Below are 11,819 nucleotides of genomic sequence, written 5' to 3' on the forward strand. Positions count from 1 at the left end.
CTTCTCCTAACATTTCCTGTGCCTCCTTTTGTGGGTCACACATCTGGGCCTTGTTTTGTCTGGCATTTACAGTTAAGCAAGCTGGATAAAGGAATAACCATTTTTAGAGAAAATCCCTCCTCCTTCTCTTTGTCATCAGTTATCTCCCGGAGAAGATAATCCAAAGCTACTTCAAAGTCTTTTGGAAATGGCCAGGATTCTTTCTCAATTAGAGCCCAGAAACAGTCCTTTCCCTCAAAGACGTCAGTCACCCGTCCTTCTTCCGCATAAGCATTTGGTGCCTTCTTATCAGGCATGTGTTGCTGTGGCAAAGTATCAGACTTCACCTCTTGGCTGTCTCTTTTTCTATTGTTTATCACTGTCAGCAAAAGTCAGGGTTTGTTTTTTTTTGAACTTTAGATTTGTTGATTGCTGCAATTTGATGAGGAGTGGATGGGCACATCCATATGTGATTCATTTTGAAGAAGAGGAAAAGTCAGAGTGACGGGAACTATCATTACTGAAAGGTTAGGCCAAGCAAGAAATAAATGCAGACAGCACCAAAAGCAGACAAAAGGGACCAGACGTCACTTTCAATTACAAATAAATGAAACACAAACAGACTCTCAATTTGCAAGATGAGTTGAGGAGGCTAAGGAAACCTGTTTCTAGTCAAAGTGGAGGACAAGACGTAACCATGAATACAATTGTTCAAAACTACAGAGAGCATTATTTAAACATCAGAATACAGAGGATCACACAAAGAGCTAGGGGGAATAACCCTACACAAAAAACTGTTAGGCTACTAATCCTGTACGCTCTCTAGTTGATTCAGAGTTTTGCAAACAAGGGGCAACCTCATGCCATCTCTTGAATGATCTTGCCTTTGTCCACACTTTTTTCAGAGTTCTGCTTCCCCCCCCCCCCCCCGTCATGTGTATAATCAACTTCCCAAAGTTTGCTAAATGGCAATGTTTTAAAGATGGATATCGGCAATAAGCAAATATAGAAGAAATCCTTCTTCCTCTGGTTCCTTGTCTTTTGCTACCCAGAGAGTTGTCCTTCTGGGAAGAGATAAAGCTGTTACATTCCAGATCTCCTCTACATAACTCTCTGGCTCTCCGAACAATTCCAACTTCACTTCCTTAGTTTCAAAAGCAGTGAATTTTATTGAGAGCCAGGCGCCTATTTCACCAAACATAAACTCACCATTATAAATTTGACATTTCAGGCAACAAAATAGAAGATGCCTTCTTTCTTACTGACTTTTTGCCTGTGTACTTATTGTTGAAAAGTTTCATATATGTATATTTTATATGTATAATTTCAGGAATGTTTCACCGAAAAATAACTCCTGTCCTATATAGCCTGTAATGCTGAGAAAGGTAGAAGGAAAAAGGACGATCACCAGCAAGGGAAATGGACTCAGTTATGTTCCAGGTTGGTAACAAATCCTGCTGGAGACAGTCTATCAATGTAGTCACTAAGAGTCAGCGCCAGCTTGATTGCATATCACCAATCCATTCCATTCAGCTTTATAAGTAAGCTATTCCTTACTTTCTCATGCAGTTACTAAATTTACTTTGCTACTTAGTGTTTGGAGGGGGAAGATCAGTGTATTCCTCTCCCCATCACACCTCCTTAACTTTGTTGTTCCTGGGTTGCAAGCTCCTGATTGCTTCTCACCTTTTTAACTCATTGGTAGAATATTCCATTCCCAGGCAAAATGCCCCATGTGTACCACCGACCCTGCCAGCAACAAATAAATGACTTCTTCTTTCCCCAAACTCAACAAAACTAATTGCTTTCTGGCCTAACATATTGTACAAGCTAACTGTGCTTGGTAAAACATGGTTTAGATTCTGCATGTGCAAATAAACTAACTATGGTTTATTAAATTAACTATTGTTAAGCAAACAATGATTTAGCTAGCTGAACTGGGATTTAATTTGTTTTTCATAAAACAAGTTTGTTCTAAATGCATGTGACCAGGAACTGGTCTAAAAGTTACTATCTTGTTGGTATTATTTAGACTTCATGAAATTTCTATGGTGGAATGGGGGGAAGCAATTATGACATTCTGGAAATAATAATAATAATAATAATAATAATAATAATAATAATAATAATAATAATAATAATAACAACAACAACAACAACAACAATAATAATAATAACAATAATAATAACAATAATAATAACAATAACAATAACAACAACAACAACATCCCATGGTTGAAGAAGAAAAAATGGCTTTAGAAGAATATCTGAAGGACAATGATGAAGATGCACTGAAATTATTTATTTATTTATTAATGGGATTTATATCCCGCCCTATCTCCCGAAGGACTCAGGGCGGCTAACAACAAAACATATAATAAGTACAGAAATTAAGATAAAAATAAAATTAAAATCATCTGTGCATTAGTATATCAGGAAGACTTACTGATTACTGGAGAGACCAAACTGTCCTACAAGAAAGACCAAATGAAGAACAGAACAGAGGCATGGGAAGACAAAGCACTACATGGCCAGTACATTAAAAAAAATAGCTGGGAAAGCAGATAATAACAAGACCTGGCAATGGCTAAGAGCAGGAAAGTTGAAGAAAGAGACCAAGGGACTAATTCTGGCTGCACAAGACCAAGCCTTAAGGACAAATATACACAAAGTCAAAATTGAGAAGACAGCAACAGACAGTAAGTGCCACCTATGCAAAGAAGCTGAAGAAACAGTGCACCACCTGGTAAGCTGCTGCAAGAAGATCGCACAGACTGACTACAAGCAGTGGCATGACAAAGTAGCAACAATGGTGCATTGGAAGATCTGCAAGAAATATCATTTGCCTGGAAGCGAGAACTGGTGTGATCATAAAATAGAGAAAGTCATAGAAAATGATAAAGTTAAACTGCTATGGGACTTCAGAATTTAAACAGACAAGCACCTGCAACATTAACAATTGTTGAAAAGAAAGACAAAAAAGTCTGGATAGTGGACGTGGCAGTGCCTGGAGACAGCAGAATAAATGAGAAAGAACTGGAGAAGATAACAAAATACGAAGACCTACAAATAGAAATAGAAAGATTGTGGCAAAGGCAAGCAAGGGTAGTACCAATAGTAATAGGCACCTTGGGCGCAATCCCAAAACAACTGGAGCACCACCTGAACACCACTGGCATTGACAAATTCACCATTAGTCAATTGCAAAAGGTGGCTTTATTAGGAACTGCTTCCATCCTCAAGTACCTGCTCACATTTTGGTGGTATTATTATTATTATTATTATTATTATTATTATTATTATTATTATTATTATTATTATTATTATTATTATTATTATTATTCCAAATTGGCTCATTTCTTTCTCTCTTTTTCTGCTTTCAGCACTTAACCTGTTATTTATAATTTTATCCCTGATTTCCTCACTCATCAATAAATTGTTATGCATAAAATTCAAAACCTGGCAATAGACCAGTCCTATAAATGACCATTCATTGGTATCTCCAGTCTTTTGAATTGCTTCTACACATTGTGTATTTTCTACACAAAAATCAAATCCTATTCCCCAACTTTTTAGGGTATAAATGACTTGTTTAGGAACATGTATCAACTTCTATAGGAACAGATATCAACAAACATAGAATCATAGGGTTGGAAGGGAGCTCAGAGGTCTTCTAGTCCAACTCCCTGTTCAATCATCCCAGTCAAGAGATTCCCTAAACACAGACATCCTCTAAACTCAGCTGAAGATCTTACCTAGCCTGGTAACGAAACGTCCAGAAACCAACCCAGAAACTCAGAGAGTGAACCTTCACCTTCAGTCAAGAGATTTTGAAACCCTCCAGAGATGGAGCACCCACAACCCCAGTAGGCAAGCTATTCCATTGGTTAATTGCTCTTATTGTCAGAAAATTTCTCCTTACTTCTAGGTTGCGTCTCTCTTTGATAAGCTTCCACCCATTACTTCTTGTCCTGCCCTCTGGTGTCCTAGAGAATAAGTCAATCCCTTCTTCTTTGTGACAGCCTTTCAAATATGGAACACAGTTTTCATGTCTTCCTCTGATCCTTCTCTTTGATAGGCTAGGGAACTCCAACTGTTCATCATATGATTTACCTCCAGAGCCTTTAATATCTTTGTTGTTCTTCTCTGTACACTTTCCAGAGACTCAACATTCTTTTTGTATAATGGTGACCAGATCTGGACACTAATACTTTAGAGTATTTTACTGGACAGCCTTCATATTAGGATAGACCTATGGTCCTTCCTAAGATATTCCTAGAATATCCTTGACCAATCCTAAATTTACTGATTTTTTTTTATACAGCATTTTATGTTGGCTCTGGGTTGAAAAGGTTTTAGAAGATTCTCTATATTCAAAAAAGTACCAACCTTGTAAACTTTGGGCAAGAAAAGGCATGGGGTACAGAAGAAAAGGAAGCAAAGTCAATGTGACAAGGAAAGAAATCAGAAGCACCAGGGGAAAGGTATTATGTATTTCTTCACAAAATCTGGTAGGATCTGACTAAGTGGTGAATTCTACACCCCTCAATTAAACAGGTTCCTTAGGAGTCACATGACAGGTTACATCTTCCTGCCACCCTCATCAATCACAAACACCCCCACCTATGAAGGTCTCTGAGGGATGCCTTCTGTGTCATGGCACCAGCCCTCTAGAATGGCATTCCTCCAGAAATAAATATGGCTTCCATCTTCTAAAAGGGGCTGAAAAACTGTCTGTTCTTCCAGGTTTTAGGGAAGGGTAGTTGATAAGCCTCTGTAAGGTTTTGTCTTTTGGTACTGTCCATGGGGTTTTCATGGCAAAGATACTGGAGTGGGTTGCCATTTCCTTCTCCAGTGGATCACATTTTGTCAGAACTCTCTGCTATGACCAGTCCATCTTGGGTGGCCCTGCACACTGTAGCTCATCACTTCATTGAGTTACGCAAGCCCCTTCGCCGCAACAAGGCAGTAATCCATAAAGGGGCAATAGAAGAAGGGGACAACAGAGAATAAGGTGACTGGATGGAGTCACTGAAGCAGTAGGCGTGAGCTTAAAAGAACTCCAGAAGATGGTAGAGGACAGGAAGGCCTGGAGGAACTTTGTCCATGGGGTCACGATGGGTCGGACACGACTTCGCAGCTAACAACAAGATTTTGTTCTAAATGAGTTTATTTGGAGGATGCAAAAATTGATGGAAGTGGCAGCTAGATACAGCCTCCCCTGGGGCTCCTAAGGGAACTTGCTGTCCTCAGCATAGGTATCACTTATAACTGGAATAGAAGAAGCCACCCTCAGACCATGAGACTGCTCAGCTGATTAATGCAACACACATGCAGTCAAAATATACATCTACTGGAATTGTCCCTTTGGCATAGCAACCAGCCTTCAATACTGGCAGCTTGTAGAGATTCTACAGCAACGTAAGCAGCTTGATAAATACATAATTCCTTCACAAGGACACACGTCCAGAGTGAAAGGTTCATTGTATTCAGACTGTGCTCTTGTGAATCAAAACGTACGCATGCCTTGTCCCTTTTTCCTAATTACAACTTCTCAAAGCACATGGTTTTAATATAAAATCCTATTCCAGGAATGTTCATCCGTCAGAAAATGACAAAGGATTTAGTGTCCTGGGAAATCTTATTTACAATGGACTTACTTCAATGCATTCTTATCAAACTCAGATTCTACCTCACCCCATATTTCAGATCCAGAGGCTGAAAAGTTCTTTTGATCAAACCACAGTGCACATGTACAAGTTACCACAGGGCTAAGCACAACCAGATCTTACTAATCCAAGTTGGGTGCTTTCCAGATGTGTACAGCTGCAGCTTACAGGGCAGCAAAAATAAATAAGGGATATCAGCTTGTTATATCACTTAAAGCTTATCCAAGCAATGCTTCCAGTTTTGGGGAAATTCAGGGTTGAATAACATGAATGAGACAGAATTCGTTGAAGGTTAACAGACAACCAGAACTGCTCAGGATATCAGCATCACATCCTCCAATGAACAAAACAAGTGTTGTTTACATTTCAAAGGTTTCCAGTTGCATGGATGGATTAAGTTGAACCAGTAGTTGTCAAAGATATAAGCCATCTTCAAGATAGTTGCCAGAAACATGAAAGTTGCAGATACTTCAGACATCCACCAGCCCATGTCTTCACTGGGTGTTGAGCTTGTCCAACTAAACTTCATGAACTTCACTTTTCATCAAATTCATGAAAAGTGTAATAAATAGTGAGCTGCTCTAAGTCAAGATCAAAATTCCCAGGATCTTCTCAAATATACCTAAAGACAGAGAATCTCCCAAGTCTCCGTCTTGGAGGTTAAGATAAAGAAATGGAAGTTCATGAAAGGTAGCAATAAAAATGTTATTAAATACAGCTTGTAAGCTTAACTGAGCTTGATGAAAAATGTAAGGATAAAAAAGTAATAAGATCTGATTTCTATATTTTTTGCATCTGAGCATACAAATCACAGGTCTCTCTGATGCTGTGCACAGGCAAGTAGTGGTTGATCTCCAGACGTCTGAGCTGGTTTAGTACCAGCAATAACTATTTCAGGCTGGTTCTTGCTCCATTATGCTATTAATTGGGTACAGATATTTATAACTAGTTCTTGTGCTCCCACCTTAACAAGAAGGGTTTCCTTCATAACCTGATTAGCCCAGGCAGATGGTTCAGGCACAGCTCATGTACCATGGGAAAAATACCATGGTATACATGACCATATACAATTCTTGTTTGGGTCTTGGTTTAAAGTAGTCCAAACCCTCTTTCTAACTGAAGACTTTCTCTCTCTAGTCCATCCAATAAATTCAAAGGCTTTATAGTCTCTTTATGGTAACCCAGATCATCAAGCTTTTGCAAGATGGGCCCTGAGAGACTCTGGGACACTTAGACACCTACATATAATAAATCTCTTCCAAACCAAGAGATATTGTTGCAGTTTGGAAAGCAAGGTTTCCCATCATGAGGCCTCCTTTACCTCCTAAAACTATTTTATAGAAAAGCTGGGATGGTTTCTAGATCAATATGATAACAATGGAAATCATAACTGGACAAATTCTGACTCTGCTGTTGCCACTCATCTCGTGCTGTCTTTCACACTCGAGTTAGGGAAAAGATGAGCAGGCAGATCAAAAGCAACACAATGGAAAGGGGTGGTGCCAAATATTCCTCTTCACTTCTGACATCTCAGACACCTAGTTCTTACAAATGGGGCACTAAATTCCAAAGCTCATGACAGCAATCATATGTTCTAAAAATTAATTATGTTCTCCAAATATAGATCCTTTGGTAACCAAATAGAGCATCATCTGTGTACTAGAATAACGGATCCTCAGGCTGGAGTACCTACAACTTTATAGAGAAATAAAAAAAATAAAACAAAGACCTCTTGGGCAAAGATTCATGAGAGTAGCCAATCATTAAAATTGGGAACTGAAATGGAAATGAAATGGGGTCTATTCTTCAGGAGAGCATTGCCTCTTATGCAGAAGACCTGCATGCTGGAGACATTTTATTGCACACCACAGTGATAGAATTGAATTTAGGGGATCCTGAAGTGAAATGGCTCTAGGAAAGGGAAGAAAGTTAATGAGAATTGCTCAGGGGAGGAAAGGGAGGTATAGAATCAAAAGACTAGCTAGCTGTCTTCAGGAAATGCTGTTTCCCACTTTCATTCTTAAAACAAATGAGACAAAAGCAGTCATAAAACAGCTCCTCTTTGCAGTGGTGGGATTCAGCCAGTTCACACCGCTTCGGCAGAACCAGTAGCTAATTTTTTGTTGCTCAGGCCCAGATTGGACTTTTGGAAGCGGCATCCACACAGAGAACTGGTTGTTCACATATTTGAATCCCACCACTGTCTGTTTGCATAAGTTGAGAAAAGTCAGGCTTGCTTCTAAGATCCATGTATGTCTGAAAAAGTTCCAAGAATGAGAACTGCCTGAGTCATATCCCAAAAATCAAATGACAAAACCTTCTTTATTGGAACTAAATCTACTTATGATATTTTATACGTGAGAAGCTCGCGTACCTTGAACTATTCATTATCACATTTTTTATTTATTTTATTAAAACAATTAAAAACACACTCTTGTTTGTTTGTTTGTTTATTAAAAAAACAGAACAAGGATAAGAAAACAAATCTGAACCATCATGGGAAAGCCTGAGAGAAGAAGTAAGACTTTCTGATGATTTTAATAGTCAACTAGGTTTGTAATGTATATTGGATATTTAGATATTTAGATCCCAAGTTGTATTAAGGATTTATAAACATAAGCAAACCTTTGAACCTGACTCAGTTGCTGATTGGTGCAGTTCAGTGGTGGGAGTCAGCCCGGTTTGCACTAGTTCGGCAGAACCGGTAGCTAATGTTTTTTTGCCCAGGCCCAGAACGGACTTCTGGAAGCGGCATCCACACAGAGAACCGGTTGTTCACCTATTTGAACCCCGCCACTGGTGCAGCTGCTTCAGCAAAACAAATGCAGTCAGCTGTCCCGTTCTACAAAATAATAACCACCTTCTGCACCATCTGTAGTAGAGAACATTACAATATTAAAACAGGAGATCACCAATGCATAAACACGATTCCCAGGAAAGAGCAGAACTGCAGCAGTAACCAAAAGGTGCAATAGGATACTTGGAACTTGTTTAATTAGTGATTTCTTGGAGCACCTTCTAACCATATTCTGAGAGTGCTAGTCACATCCACCCAGTTCCCAGTTCCTATACCTGGCAACCAGCCATGCGAAAGATCTCCATCTTCCCAGGATTCAGGTTGTTTATTGGCTCTTAGTTACCCAATTATCACATCTGGATTTTAATAGAGGATGGTTTGTTTTATTTTTAAACACAAAAGTGTAGTTTTGAAGTCAAAGGGGCCTCTTCTTTGCCTTAGTTTCCAGAATACAAATAAAAGTAGATATTGCACAGCCATTAAAATCCACCACTTTTTTTTACATGTGTGGAACAAAAACAAATGGCTAGGATTACTGTTATACAGCCATAGCTGCCATCTTGACTTTTTTTATACACCCCATACCCATTCCTTGGACTCAGTGCTGCATTCATTCTGTCTGGTACTTTTAACAAAATCTGGGGATAAACATCTGTTTACCTAGAATACCCTTTGGTCTAGTCTGATAATCCAAGCACTGCTCCTTGGTGGAGCAGTGGGCTAATGCCTCCTTAAGTAACACCAGCTGCCTGCAATTAGTGCAGGTTCGCATCCCACCAGGCTCAAGGTTGACTCAGCCTTCCATCCTTCCGAGGTAGGTAAAATGAGGACCCAGATTGTTGGGGGCAATAAGCTGACTTTGTAATAATGCCGCTTGGGGGGTGTGTGAAAGCCCTAATAAGCAGGCATATACATAGAATGAAGGCTACTGCTAAGCTTGTAAGCCGCCCTGAGTCTTTGGAGGACGGGATATAAATGGAATTAAAATAAAAAATAAAAAAATAAAATATGATGATTAAGAAAAGCTAATCTATAATATATTGCTAGAGGGTTTTTTTTCCCTGGTGCAGGATCAAAATAACCAAAACCTTCACAGACATTTTTGTTTTGAATAGTTGAAACGTTTTAATTAAGTAGCTCAGTAGTTGTGTAAAAATGGGCGATTGCATAGTCTTAAAAAATACATTGCTTTTTGTGAGCCTTACGTTTTTCTATTCTCTTACAACACTATTAATGTCCCAAATCCAAACTACTGTTACCGTACAGAAGAGGGAAAAAAACAAAAAACCTTCAGTACTACTATAAGTATGCCAACAGCGCACCACAGAATTACTTTAAGAAGTTCTATAACATGTCGGTTGGATTCTTTCCATACTGTATATTTTTTTATCTATCTTCTTTCACACATGCATGAAAAAGAAGCCTAAATTGTAGTGCCTGAATGAAAAGCAAACAGTTGGTCAGAATTATCACAAAAAAGAATCTGACTGGCATAGCAGAGAAGGCAGTTTGCAGTTTGGTTCTTAACCACTAATGCCTAGAGACGGGAGAAACAGATCTATAAAAAAAGCTCAGTAAACATGTCAGTGAAGTGGAAGTCTGAACCATGTCAACAGAGCAGCCTGTCCAAAGCTTGGACTTTGGCAGCAAACGAATGAAGCCATCCTTTCTCGCATTCAAGAGTCGCTCATTGTGCCTCCACATCCCCTGGAAATCATTGGCCATTGGGTAATACTGTATAAAGGTTAAGAGGTAGGACTTGGAGTGGGAAACTTCATTCAGTTTCAAGTTCCCCGTTTACCATCAAGTTCATTGAATGATTCTGGGCCACAAGTTTCAGGCTTGCTTGCAGGATGATGGGGCAGGGAGACCTACTTACATTGTCATACACTGTCCTGAACAATGTTTCTCAACCACTTGCCCATTGAAGCCTAGATATCTTTTAAGTTGCTAAGGTTGAAAAATCCCCCTGGGCTTGCAGGAGCAGCTGTTGTTACTTCCCAAAGAAATAGGGACATAATAATGAAATAAAATTGACATTTAAAGTTTTGAAATAACACCATTCATCCAGGCAGTCCAAGAAACCATGGCTTCCTTCAGCAATCTCAATTGTTTCACGGATCTAGGCTTTCAGGATTATTTTTTTTTGGGGGGGAGATATTATTAATAACAAGTGCACAAACAATTTTAGTTAAAAATCCAGTGTAGATTTACTTATTTTTCATTAATCAGAAATAGTATTAGACTGTCAGTCCTTCAAACACTCAACAGATAGGACTGCCTCTTGCATAGCAATGAAGGTTCTTCATCTTCCTGGTTTAAAATTGTTTCCTAAGGCTAACGTTCAATCCAGCAATAAGCTAAGGTTTGGACCTCCCATTACTGAGACCGCATCCAAAGTCAGATGGACCAAATCTACTTGGGAATTAAAAGCGGTGGGGCAGGCCGAAGACGGTCTCCTGGAGCTCCATTCATCCTTGCTATAGTGAAATCACACTGATCTAGTTTAGGATGTTAAGATGGGGAAAAAAGGAACTTAAGCCACAATGACAGACATCAGCCTTGAAATGCTTCTTTGGATAAAATTCTCCATGTATCCAAGAAGCCTTACCTGTGACAGATTGTAGACTGAACAAGAGGAAGTAGTGAACTCTTAAGTCCAGGGTTTTAGATTTATTTCAGGATGGAGAACAGATTTATATTGTTCTTCTGGAAAGCTTATTTTTCAACATGCACTATACTTTTGAAAACCTTTTCATAAGGCACAGCAGATAATAAACTATAGGAAAAAATCTTTACTTCCACATTTCTAGTAACATTCCCCCAAAAAATTCATCCAAAGTCTAGAAAAATGTAGGCAGCCTTCATTATATTGGTATCTGCAGCACTCCAAAAATGCTGCATTTGTTTGCACCAAAACAAAATATTTATTACAAGTTACATACTCTCTTGAAACAAAGCAATCTTTAGTGGGTTACATAAAGTTAATCGCAATTCACTTATGGAATGCACCTATTCTCTTTTCTGTTCCCAAATTTTAGCAGCAAAAAGGGAAGTTACCATTTCTAAAATCATCCATATTTTATATTTTCATAACACGGTAATAAAAGCAGAAGGGGAAATCTAATCTTTTTTTAAAAAAAACTGAAAGCTATTTTACATTAGATAGTGAGAAACTGTAAAACAATTTATGTGCATTCTAGTTTATGCATACTTGGGGTTAAAAATGAGTTCAAAACCTTTATTTTTCTCTGGAAGAACCTATTTGTTTTTGTTTGTTTGATTTTTATATTGGAGAGAATTTGAGCCAAACCAGCACCAGGAAATAGGGGATGAGAGATAAGAGGCAAAAGAATTTTCTTTTATCCTACCCC

This window comes from Vipera berus, assembly GCF_964194415.1.
Source record: "Vipera berus genome assembly, chromosome: 1".
NCBI lineage: Eukaryota > Metazoa > Chordata > Lepidosauria > Squamata > Viperidae > Vipera > Vipera berus.